At 43.8% G+C, this 12,088-nt stretch overlaps 1 pseudogene; it reads right to left on the bottom strand.

Moving 5' to 3' along the window:
• Nucleotides 1-304: 304 nt before the first annotated feature.
• Nucleotides 305-12,088, bottom strand: part of LOC139386555 (ephrin type-B receptor 1-like) — a 296,455-nt pseudogene continuing 284,671 nt past the window's right edge.

The following is a 12,088-nucleotide window of genomic DNA, read 5'->3' as shown; positions in this document are numbered from 1 at the left end:
TCCGCTAGTTTGTCTAAATATTGTCATTTTTCTTGGCAACGCTCAGTGTTGATTTCTTAGGAAGTTTCTGTTAATTTAGAGTGACGTCTCGTTTATTAGCGACTTGATGGCTTTTTACAACGGTGCCATGGTGACAGGAGTGTGTGTGTGTGAGTGACAAGAACTGCTTATTCCACACCCCCCAATTATCATTGAAAAGCATTATTCACCAAAGCTTCTCAGACTTCTCTGTTGTGTTATTGAAGTGGAAAAAAACAAGAATAATCATAATCTTTCACAGAGTCTGGGACCGCCGGTGATTTACTCTTTTTCCAAGGCGTTTATTGAGTGCATTTTTAGTACAATAGTTGTCAGAAAGTTACTGCTTACAAACTCGGACACATACTCGTCATCACAATATACAAGTGGTAGCTATACAGAGAGGGAAACAAAGGCAAGAAAACACGCATTCGGTTCCTATGTCTTGTGTGTACCGCAAAGTGAGGTCATCATCCCTGTCGTGCTGTCTTCATCCTTATTGGCTGTCCTGAGCAATGCTGGGTCTGCTGTGTGTGTGTGTGTGTGTGTGTGTGTGTGTGTGTGTGTGTGTGTGTTCCATTATCTGAAATAGAAGAACACATACAAATAGAGGAATTATTTTCAACTAAAACAACACTTCTGAAACAGATTTAACTACACAAATATTTATTCAACAGCAATCATCAGTTGAATGGACACACCCAGGCCCACTTTTCAGACAAAGTTGTAACAAATCAAAACAGATGGCATTGTAAAAAAATGATTATCAAAGGAATCCACAAATGAATATATGTTGTTTTTTTTAGGAGGAGAGAATGGGACAATGACAGCAAATTCTGAAATGGCTATTATGGAGGGAGTGCTAATTGCTTTTCATGTCACGATTCTGAAGTGGAATGCTATTAGAGCCAGAATGTTAATAAATCTAACATTAGCAAATGGAAAAGAAGAAAAATGGGAATTACAGACTGCTCTGTCATCTCATTCATAGACAGGCATGTTGAATGGCAAATACTTGAGACGTGCCTGAATGGAAGCGTAATGGATTCAAATTAGATCCCTCCATTGAATAAACAGACATCGTTAATCAGAAGAAAGAATGATTAGGTATGCGCACGGTACTCCGGGCTCGTGTGAATGATGTTGAAAGGGATTCTAAAAGCTAGGTTTCGACCTAAAGAGCTTAATGTATAGGTTGTCATATACGGTTTATTGAAACAGCCCAGGTGGTCGTAGACTGTAGCTGAACTACAACAATTAGAACCGACCCCAATATACCTTACTTGATGTATAGTGCTACTGTTTCATAGTCCGTCAACCCCTCCCCACTCCCCTCTCTTCTCTCATCTCCGCTCATTTTCCCAATAGACACCCACTATCAGGTCTCGGCCCACTCTCTCTTCATTATGAGATAGACTGCCGTGCAGTAGCTGTGACAGCGGACTCCTCTGCGTGTGTGTGTGTATGCCTGTGTGTGTGTGTGTGTGCTGGCCCCAGCCCCATCCATCTCCCTCCCAGCGGCTGATCAGACCGCTGTTAGACTGAGGCCCCAGCAGGTGGCCTGGTCCTGTGCCTGCCTGGGTGCACTGGAGCAGAGAGTCCGAGATGCAGCCATTTCTCAGCCACAGCCAGCTGGGCAGGCCCAGCGAGGCCCAGACCCGCATCCAGACCTGGGCCTGAGACAGGTTTTTTACACTCAGGATAAATGAGCTGGAGCCTGGCCATGAGAAGGAGCGAGGGATGGGGGGATAGATTTGAGACGGAAGGGAAAAGGAAGGGGTGAGGGGGTTGAGGATACTTAATAATCTGCTAATGGGCTGCGATTGATTTCTAATTTCAGACGCCAAGGTGGGTACCTCAGTCTTAGACATGGAGCCACACCCCTACTAAAGTAAACACCCATTGCTTGGCACAGGAGTGCAGAAGGCTAGCCAATTCCACAGAGTGGTTAGTAGAACAGCAGTCTACGATATCTGTGTTTGGGGAAACAGCAGTTTGTCATGACCTGACACCTGAGGATGTAGTTAAAGGAAAATCGATGCAATGAGAGATTACAAACAGACAAAATCTGGTTAAGTTGTCTCGTGTTCCAATATTAGACACTTGCCATAGGCCTACTCTGTAGAAGATCAAACATAGGCATACTTAATTTCCCTCTGCTGTCGCTGGAAGGCTTAATTAATATGGCCAATTCACAGCTAATGAGGATTTTGCTATATCTACAGTGTAACATGGGTTGTTACCTTCGCATTGATTGCCTACTTTAGTAAAGTGGACATGTCAGTGGGTTGGTGACTACACTTATTCATAATTGTATGTTTTGATCTGATTGGGAATAACCCAATTCCCTTTGGTTTCGTCACAGTTATCAGAGCAGTTCCACCATCTTCAACCAGGTTCCTTCACCTTGCTGTCAGACATAGTTGAGATTCAGTGTGATTGGTGCAAGACCAGACAGCCATCTATTTCTCAGACTACACCACACCAATCACACTGCAATCACAGGCTTCTAGCATACACAAGAGCAGGGCTAGTTGTACAATCAACCCTGTGTACCGAAGCCCTCCGACTCATCATGTCAGCTTCCCCTCCTGGACCACCATTTACTCCATCTTCAGACATACTTCAGAAGGACACTCTCACTCCAACTCAAATAGTATCCGTGTCCTCAGTAGCCACCATCTCAAGAATAAACCTCTTCTGCCAGAGGAGGCTGGTGGGGGGAGTTATAGGAGGACAGGCTCATTAAATGGCTGGAATGGAACGGTATCAAACATATGGAAACCACGTGTTTTACTCTGTTCCATTCATTCCATTCCAGCCATTACAATGACCCCGTCCTCCTAAAGCTCCTCTCACCAACCTCTTCTGTTTTCCACCAATTGCAATAGAGTGTGTTCCACTTATAAACATTGGGGCAAATACTAACTTCCAATTGAGGCAAATTTTCAGAGTCATCCATTGACATCAGTGTACGACTAAGGGAAAATTTGACTTAATTGGAAATTAAGATTTACCCCGTTATGGACATATTGTCAAGGATCCCTCCAGAACTGTGTCATTACACACACCTAGTCTCCATTTCCCTGATTGTAATTGTATAAATGTGCCCATTGGTTTCCATTGGGCAGTCGATTATTGTTCCATTGTCCATTGATCGTGTGAGTACCTGTGCTGTGTTGTTTTGGCTTTCGTGACACTTGTATTGCGCAGATGATTACGGGTCTCGCCCCGGTGTACTTACTCAAGGTACTCCTCGCTCTTTTGTTTGGGTTTCAACCCTGTGTTTTGTATATGTGTTTCTTTGGTCTTCGCAACCTTGCATTTACACGGCATGCTGTAATTTGGGTAAGAAAAACCCCTATTACGTATTCCTGCGCCTGTCTCCTGATCCCTATACCAACGTGACACATATAAATTAATATTGGCCAACGTAGGTAGAGCAGTCACTAAGCAATACTTACAATTGACATAGCTTTTAGTGTACTAGTAATAGCTGTAAAACTAGCCACTTTAGGTAATAGGTGTGTGGGGATTGAAGTGCAAGAGGAACTCCTCTCTTTAGGTAACAGGTGTGTGGGGGTTGAAGTGCAAGAGGAACTCCTCTCTTTAGGTAACAGGTGTGTGGGGGTTGAAGTGCAAGAGGAACTCCTCTCTTTAGGTAACAGGTGTGTGGGGGTTGAAGTGCAAGAGGAACTCCTCTCTTTAGGTAACAGGTGTGTGGGGATTGAAGTGCAAGAGGAACTCCTCTCTTTAGGTAACAGGTGTGTGGGGGTTGAAGTGCAAGAGGAACTCCTCTCTTTAGGTAACAGGTGTGTGGGGATTGAAGTGCAAGAGGAACTCCTCTCTTTAGGTAACAGGTGTGTGGGGGTTGAAGTGCAAGAGGAACTTCTCTCTTTAGGTAACAGGTGTGTGGGGGTTGAAGTGCAAGAGGAACTCCTCTCTTTAGGTAACAGGTGTGTGGGGGTTGAAGTGCAAGAGGAACTCCTCTCTTTAGGTAACAGGTGTGTGGGGGTTGAAGTGCGAGCGGAACCCCTCCGAGGTGCTATTATTTTTGTTGTTGTGTGTGCGGAGTGCCTCTGTGAGCTGTTTGTCTGTGTTTATCAAGAGGCGCCTGTTGGCTAAGCCAGACCCAGATATTCACACACACACACACACACACACACACACACACACACACACACACACACACACACACACACACATCAATAGCAGATACAATACATACCGTAGACCTTGGCCAGCAGACGAGACACTATCCACTCTCCTTCCCATTCTTGATGGTTCCAATCACTCCAACACAAGCAACAAACAAGAGGAAATAAAGAAAAATACAGTCTGTACAGGTAAGTGCTCACCAGCAAGATATGGCATGAATACACTTACATTTAACATGGGCTCTTCAGAGAAGGGACATTTTGTTACTTTTTTTTATCCCTATAGTTGTTTTATACACATCCACAGAAAGAGTCATTTGTACATGATCCTTTGTACATTTGCTTCCAGCTCAAAATTCATTCAGGATTGTCCATGTGATGACCCCTCAGCAATGGGGAAAGAAACAAAATGGTGTCTTTATGTTTTGTCCTCCAGAGGGCTAGGTGGCGCTGTAGAGAAACTACATTATGAGTCCATCACAATCCAGTCCACAAAAACATCATCTTTGCCAAAAAGGCAAGCAGAGAGAGTTTTGTGCATACATATTCATACAAGTCACCTTCAATATGAAGATTTATTCAGAAGATATATTCATATTTAGTTAGAGATATACATATTTATATATATTCTCAGAATCTGGGTGAGGCTGTTTCACTAGTCCTTTGGCAAGGCCATCAGCCCAGACATCCACAGGTAGTGTTAAAGTGAAAACATGGTAGAGAATTTTGTTCCCTGCTTTCATGGTGGAAAAGCAAAACACAATACCAACAAAATGTCAGAGAAGCTCTCCTTTCCAGCCAGTTCAACTTTGGTCGACCTTGAGGAGATCTCAAAAATGTCAAAAGTTTCAAATGAAAAAATATAAGGTGAGAAAAATGTCAAATCAACCAATCACCACTGTATGTCTCTGTATCATTTTTCCGTATGTGTGTATATTGAGCATGTATATAGAGGTTGAATTGCTTTCTTTCTATACGCATTTCATACTGCTGCTCCTAGCCAATGCATCCTCATTTCAGTCTTTGAGGAAGGCTGGGGTCAAATGACAAATCAGGGGCCTTCTGATGACATTGGCTGAATCCCAAATCACTCCCTTCCCCTTGCTCCTTGCTCTTGGCCACGCGCACCTGCGCCATATGCACATTGTACCAAAGCTGAGGGAGTGAAAATGATCGAGGGTGTAGGGGCTAATTTAACCCTCTCACAGCCACTTCGAGCAAGCCAGAAAGGCTGCAGGCTTCATAGCGAAGTGCTACGGGTCGGGGGTCATTCGGTGAGGGGTGTAGTCCTATCCCGACACGCACCTCAATATGTTTGGAGAGTGCGTGCCTAGTTATATGCCACATGCATAGAACTATCAGAGCAGTTCCACCATCCGATTTCAAGACGCGTAACAGATTAAATACTTCCCAAATGAAATGTGTAACTGTTACTGAGGTTTATATCTTGTAAAATGTTCTAGGGGGATTTGTTCATTTCTCACTGGGCACAGACAGACGTCAGTTCAACATCATTTAAAAAAAAATTACATTTGGTTGAGTTGTCAACTAACGTGAACTCAAAGTGAAATCAACAAAAAAATGTCGCTATGACTTTGGATTTAGGTTCAAAGTTAACTGAAAAAAATATGAAATTCCCTCACATTTAGGACTATTTGCAATCAATCCAAATCCAATCAATTTTCCACATTGAATCAACATCATCACATGTATTGTTGAAATTATGTGGAAACAACGTTGATTCAACCCGTTTTTGCCCAGTGGGTTGAATTTCATGCTCGTTTTAGTATCTAAAAGTGAAACATGAATTGCCATGAGTGTGTTCCAAAAGGTGACTGATGTATTCATCCCCTCGCCACTCTCTGGAAGTCAACCTCTGAGCTTCGTCACCAACACGTGACAACGGAGGGCCCTCTGAACGAGTTGGTAAGGGGGGGGGGGGGGGGGGGTGGTTTGAGATTCACCAATGATCTTCCTCTTCAAAATGTCTTCCATTTCCTCCTCTCCAGTCTAATATCATCCAGTCAAGACATACATCTGATATTCCCAAAGACTCAATCTCTGTGTCAGTACCAACATATTCTATTATGTAGACCTCACAGATTAAGATTGAAAAAAAAACAGCCTCTGAACACATTGAACTCTACATCATAACTCAGAATAACTCAGATTAGTGGAAGTTGATAGTTAGTCTTCGTCTGGACCCTGGCCTCCTGGGTAATGATGTTTGATTATATGTTCGATGGGATTAGATGAGAATGATCGTCTCGACCCTGGCGCGTTCCGACGGGTCGGGGGTCATTCGGTGAGGGGTGTAGTCCTTTCTGCTGTAGTCCCTGCCAACCCGAATGCTGACCGCCCCGTGGCATGGCGCCCCCTCCAGTCATGCCACGGCAGTGGGCGACTGGCACTGGCTCATCTGCACCCGCATGGAGGTGACGTTACTGAGGATCTTCTTCTGGTGGCCCCCCAGGGTGACACCTATCCTCAGGAGGTCTCTGGAAATAGAGAGGCAAGGAGATGGGAAGAGAGGGATGGAAAGAGGGAGAGGGAGGAAATACGTCAGTATTGCGTCTGCATCGCTGAAGAAGCAAGTACATAAACACGCATTCATTTGGTCTCTAATACATTTACACATATAACCAAAGCCCCAAATAATTACTTTCAGGACGGTTAGCCACTGGCTGTGAAGGAGAAAACAACAAACACATATTCCATTAACTTTGTCTGCCTCTTAGTGATCAAGCTTTTGTTCTCTTTGATTGACAATTAAAACCATGTCGCTACATTTTACAAACAACATTTTGAAGCCAGATAGATTTCTTAGGGCCAATATTTGGACAGGATCATTTTAAATGAGATGTGAGATGTACATGCACGCTTGCTCACATGAGTGTGTCTGTTTCTGTGTGTGTGTGTGTGTGTGTGTGTGTGTGTGTGTGTGTGTGTGTGTATGTCTGTTTGTGCATGCATGTACTGTACACCTGTGAATGTGTGTGTGTGTATGCAAGACTGCATGCGTGTGAGAGCCTGCATGAGTCTGTGCATGTGCGTGACTCACTCGGATGTAATCTGTGTGTGTGTAACAGTATAACTTTAGACCGTCCCCTCGCCCATACCCGGGCGCGAACCAGGGACCCTCTGCACACATCAACAACAGTCACCCACGAAGCATCGTTACCCATCGCTCCACAAAAGCCATGGCCCTTGCAGAGCAAGGGGAACTACTACTTCAAGGTCTCAGAGCAAGTGACGTCACCGATTGAAATGCTATTTAGCGCGCACCACTAACTAAGCTAACCGTCTCACATCCGTTACATGTGTGTATGTGTGTTTGTGCATGCATGTACTGTACACCTGTGTGTGTGTGTGTGTGTGTGTGTGTGTGTGTGTGTGTGTGTGTGTGTGTGTGTGTGTGTGTGTACGCAAGACTGCATGCGTGTGAGAGCCTGCATGAGTCTGGGCATGTGTGTGACTCACTCGGATGTAATCTGTGCCACCAGTTGCAGGGAGGTGAAGCCAGAGTTGAGGAAGTTATCTCTGTACTGGGTCATCTTGATGGCTCCCAGCCACTCTCCCACTGAACTGAAGGTGTTGAAGTCTGGAATAGAATGATCCAACAGGGTCTGGGAAGGCCTGGAAGAGGAGAGGAAGAGGAAGAGAGACAGAGAGAGAGACAGGGACAGAGAGAGAGACAGAGGCAGAAAGAGAGAGACAGAGAGAGCTTTGATGGTGGTGTGAGGGGAGGTTTTGACTTTGAAGTAATATACAGTAATAAACTCATGTTTATTTCACTTTGAGGAAGTCTGGGTTGTGAAGATGTGTATGTCTGTTGTTTGTATACGTTCACACTGCAAAGAAACTACCCTCTGAAGTAGATTGGGTTCAAACTTGAATCTATTAAATCTCCGTGTGTGTGCCAACGGGAATTGTGTGTGCAACAACTGTGTGCGTGTGTGTGTGTGTTAGTAATTCTGATCGTTCCGAACAGCAAGAATAAGTGGAGGATATATGCTTTGATGTAATATAAAGTTATAAAGTCATGTTTATTTCAGTTTAAGGAAGTCTGAGTGTGCCTGGGTTGTGAAGGTGTCTACGTGTGCACCAACCACTGCTTTGAAGCTGTTGGGGGGAAAAAGTCAAAGTGCTTCGGTATGTGTGAGCGCGGCTGCGTGTGGGTCTCTACGTACCGCATCACAATGCAAAGGAAATGGCGAGGATTAAGTGTGTGTGTGTGTAATCCTACATATACATTCATGTATGCTACACTTACACTGCCGGGATGCTGGCCACTTGTTTCAGACTGGCTGGGTTACGGATCATCTTGTCCAGGGTGTTGACGATGTCAGCGAAGCGTGGCCGCGCGTTACGGTCCTTCTGCCAGCAGTCCAGCATGAGCTGGTGCAGAGCTGAGGGGCAGTCCATGGGAGGGGGCAGCCGGTAGTCCTGCTCTATGGCATTGATCACCTGGGGACGGAGAGGTTGGGCAGAGGGTCACAAGGTAGTCAGTCGGGGTGGTGTTAGAAGGGACTATTGTGGAGAAGGTAGAAGGTAGTGAGTGGAAGGCGGTTATTAGAAGTGGGTTTGATCTCGCTCAAGCCGATAAGGTAGATGAGGTCGAATGGAAGATCATTGCCAGACGGGACCATTGGGAAGGCCAATTGAGAAGACATCTGAGGGTAGTCACTAAACTTATGATCAAGGGAGGTCAATAATGTGCAGTAAAGTAGAGAAGTGGATGTTTGTAGAGGCCTTTTGTTTCCCTTTTCCTAAACCCCTTTTCTAAATCACTGTGCCACCGGGCCCTAGTTGCTCTGTCTCATTTTGCGCTATTAAGTGGTTAGTGAGCAATTCACTCAGCGTCTCCTTTGTATAAAATAATATATATTAAACAACGTTTTTGAACACATGTTTATTTTTTGAATGTAAAATTGTCACGAGACAGATCTTGTTTTAGGACACGTGAAGTTTCACCTGTACATTTCACACACCTTTCGTCTAAGGTCTAAAGTCCCTCCCGATGTGTTCTGCAGTCTTATAAAACAGTTTAGAAATAGGCTCAGTGCCTTTATCCTCACAAGGTGAGGTATTGAAAGGTATCATTTTGACCCCTATCTTTTGCAGAGAAGAAATATGATGTACTTGTTAAACAAAATCTCCTTCTCTGAGCAATTGTATTAGTATACAATAATATAAATCATTTAAAAAAAATCACCATACAATACAGCTCAGTATTTGTGTTATTTAAAAAAAAAAGTTTTTGGGTCATCTTTATCAAGGGTACCAATCATTTTGGACCTGACTGTATACTCGGACACTATGGGAAAGTGCCTTGGGAATAGGCTGATTGCATATACAGTAACTATAGAAAGACGAGCGCTGTCTCACTCTCTAAATCGTGGCGTGTTCGTAGGGTATACCATATGACGGATTGTTAACCCTTGTATGTAGATGCAATCTTTCAAATTAAACGCTTGAATCAGGGCAAAGCCAAGAAAAGCCGATATAGGATAGAGATTCTAGGGTGTGAAAATGAATTATCATCAGAAATGGGAAGATGCACTATAGGTGTCCATGCTACCACTGAGACCTGTGCAATTCAGCAGAATCTTGATAAATGGTGCATATGGGGAAGTGTGTGTGTGTGTGTGTGTGTGTGTGTGTGTGTGTGTGTGTGTACACATGCATGGGTGAGTGGGCATGTGTATGTGTGTATGAGCACACAAACTTGTGTATTTGTCAGTGCATTATTTGTGTGTGAGCCCTGTCTGTGTGTGCTTTTGTGTGTATACTGCATGTGCGTGAGAGTGTGTGTGTGTGTGTGTTATTAATGTACACCAGGGTTTCCATTTGGAAAATATGATTCCGGACATTTGATCGGTAACATTTGAATTTACTGGACATTTGAGAAATGTACCGGACCCATATGTATTGGGTGTGTAACCTGATTAGGGCGTCCACCCACGGTGCTCAGAATGACAGAAATCACATTTAGAATATGGTAATTCATATTAGCAGAACATGGAAGTCCAGGATGCAACAATATGTGGTCCTTCTTACTGATTTCTGATAACTGTCCACATGTACTTTTCCTTCGCCAACAAGACGAGTAATGAACAGCAAAATCACTAGCCTATGTCAATCTACTATAGTAGAAACGTTTAGGCTACCGATTCTATTGGTCAGTTTATCGAGATATACATAGCCTATTCCAAACAGACTCTGGGACAGTTATGGAACAATAGATACAAATTCATACAACCAGTAGCCCTGCAACAGATCAGAAACTCAAAAAGTTGATAAACTATTATTTCTTCACGTTATAAGTGCCGCAACGCGCACAATTCAGTAGGCTAAGCGCGAAAGTTTGTTCCAGAATGCAATTAACGGGATAACACCGGTGTCAAAATATCCATAAAAAATGTATAAAGAGAGGAGATCTAATAGGCTACTTTGAAGCAAGGTAAGACATGCCTTATAATAGGTACTAAAACATTCAGGGTTCCAAAAATGAAATATTTGTTTTCAAAATGCATAATGCCTCCAACTTGTTGCAAAGTGGGGTCTGATGAAGCCTGCCTTCCGTTGCCTTTTGATGCCGCGTTCAAAACAACTGGGGACTCGGAAATCTCAGACTTCAGTCGTTTAATACAACTGGGAAAAAAATATCTCGGACTGGGAAAAATAGTTTTGAATGGTCATCCATCTCGTAATTCCAACTCGGGAACTGGCCTCTTTCGAGAGCTCTAACTTTCTGACCTGCACAGTGCAGGTAAAAAAAAAACATATCCAGGTGTTAGAATGGCCAAGTCAAAGTCCAGACCTGAATCCAATCGAGAATCTGTGGAAAGAACTGAAAACTGCTGTTCACAAATGCTCTCCATCCAACCTCACTGAGCTCGAGCTGTTTGCAAGGAGGAATGGGAAAAAATGTCAGTCTCTCGATGTGCAAAACTGATAGAGACATACCCCAAGCGACTTACAGCTGTAATCGCAGCAAAAGGTGGCGCTACAAAGTATTAACTTAAGGGGGCTGAATCATTTTGCACGCCCAATTTTTCAGTTTTTGATTTGTTAAAAAAGTTTGAAATATCCAATAAATGTCGTTCCACTTCATGATTGTGTCCCACTTGTTGTTGATTCTTCACAAAAAAATACAGTTTTATATCTTTATGTTTGAAGCCTGAAATGTGGCAAAAGGTCGCAAAGTTCAAGGGGGCCGAATATTTTCGCAAGGCACTGTATATATATATATATATATATGTATGTGTGTGTGTGTGTTCTGACTGAAGAGAACAGCACGCCATGCTGTGAACAGTGCCAGGCCTCCTCCCTGTGTGTCCCACCAGTCGCTGCCTGTATGCTGGCCCAGAGATGGAACATCTGCTGGGTTGGCCAGTCCTGGTGGACCAGGCTTCAGAGAGACAGTTGGCCAGCTGGGGATATGGAGCTCATTGGTGTGTGTTTGTATTCTACGACACAACATTAAAAACTAGAAGGTTCACCTTTTATCTGGATGCTCATTCATTGTAAAAAGGGCTTTCTAAATGAATTTTTCTTGATTGAAATTTGATTGATTTGAATATTCGTTCAAAAGTTCAACATGACAATAATACTCACATCCTGGTTGGACATGTCCCAGTAGGGTCTCTCTCCAAATGACATCACCTCCCACATGACTATGCCGTAGCTCCACACGTCACTGGCTGAGGTGAACTTCCTGTAGGCGATGGCCTCTGGAGCTGTCCACCTCACTGGGATCTTACCCCCCTGAGGGAGATGGGGGAGAGAGGGGGAGGGATAGGGGGATAGAGAGAGAGCGAAAACGACATGATTAGTCCCATAAAATAAACAATTATGCTCATTCCAAACCCTTCTAACCAAAAGACAACTGCCCCCCCCCATCTCTCTAT

The sequence above is a fragment of the Oncorhynchus clarkii genome, chromosome 28 (genome assembly GCF_045791955.1).
Source record: "Oncorhynchus clarkii lewisi isolate Uvic-CL-2024 chromosome 28, UVic_Ocla_1.0, whole genome shotgun sequence".
In the NCBI taxonomy this organism is placed as follows: Eukaryota; Metazoa; Chordata; class Actinopteri; order Salmoniformes; family Salmonidae; genus Oncorhynchus; species Oncorhynchus clarkii.
This window is presented reverse-complemented; position numbering and strand designations above follow the sequence as displayed.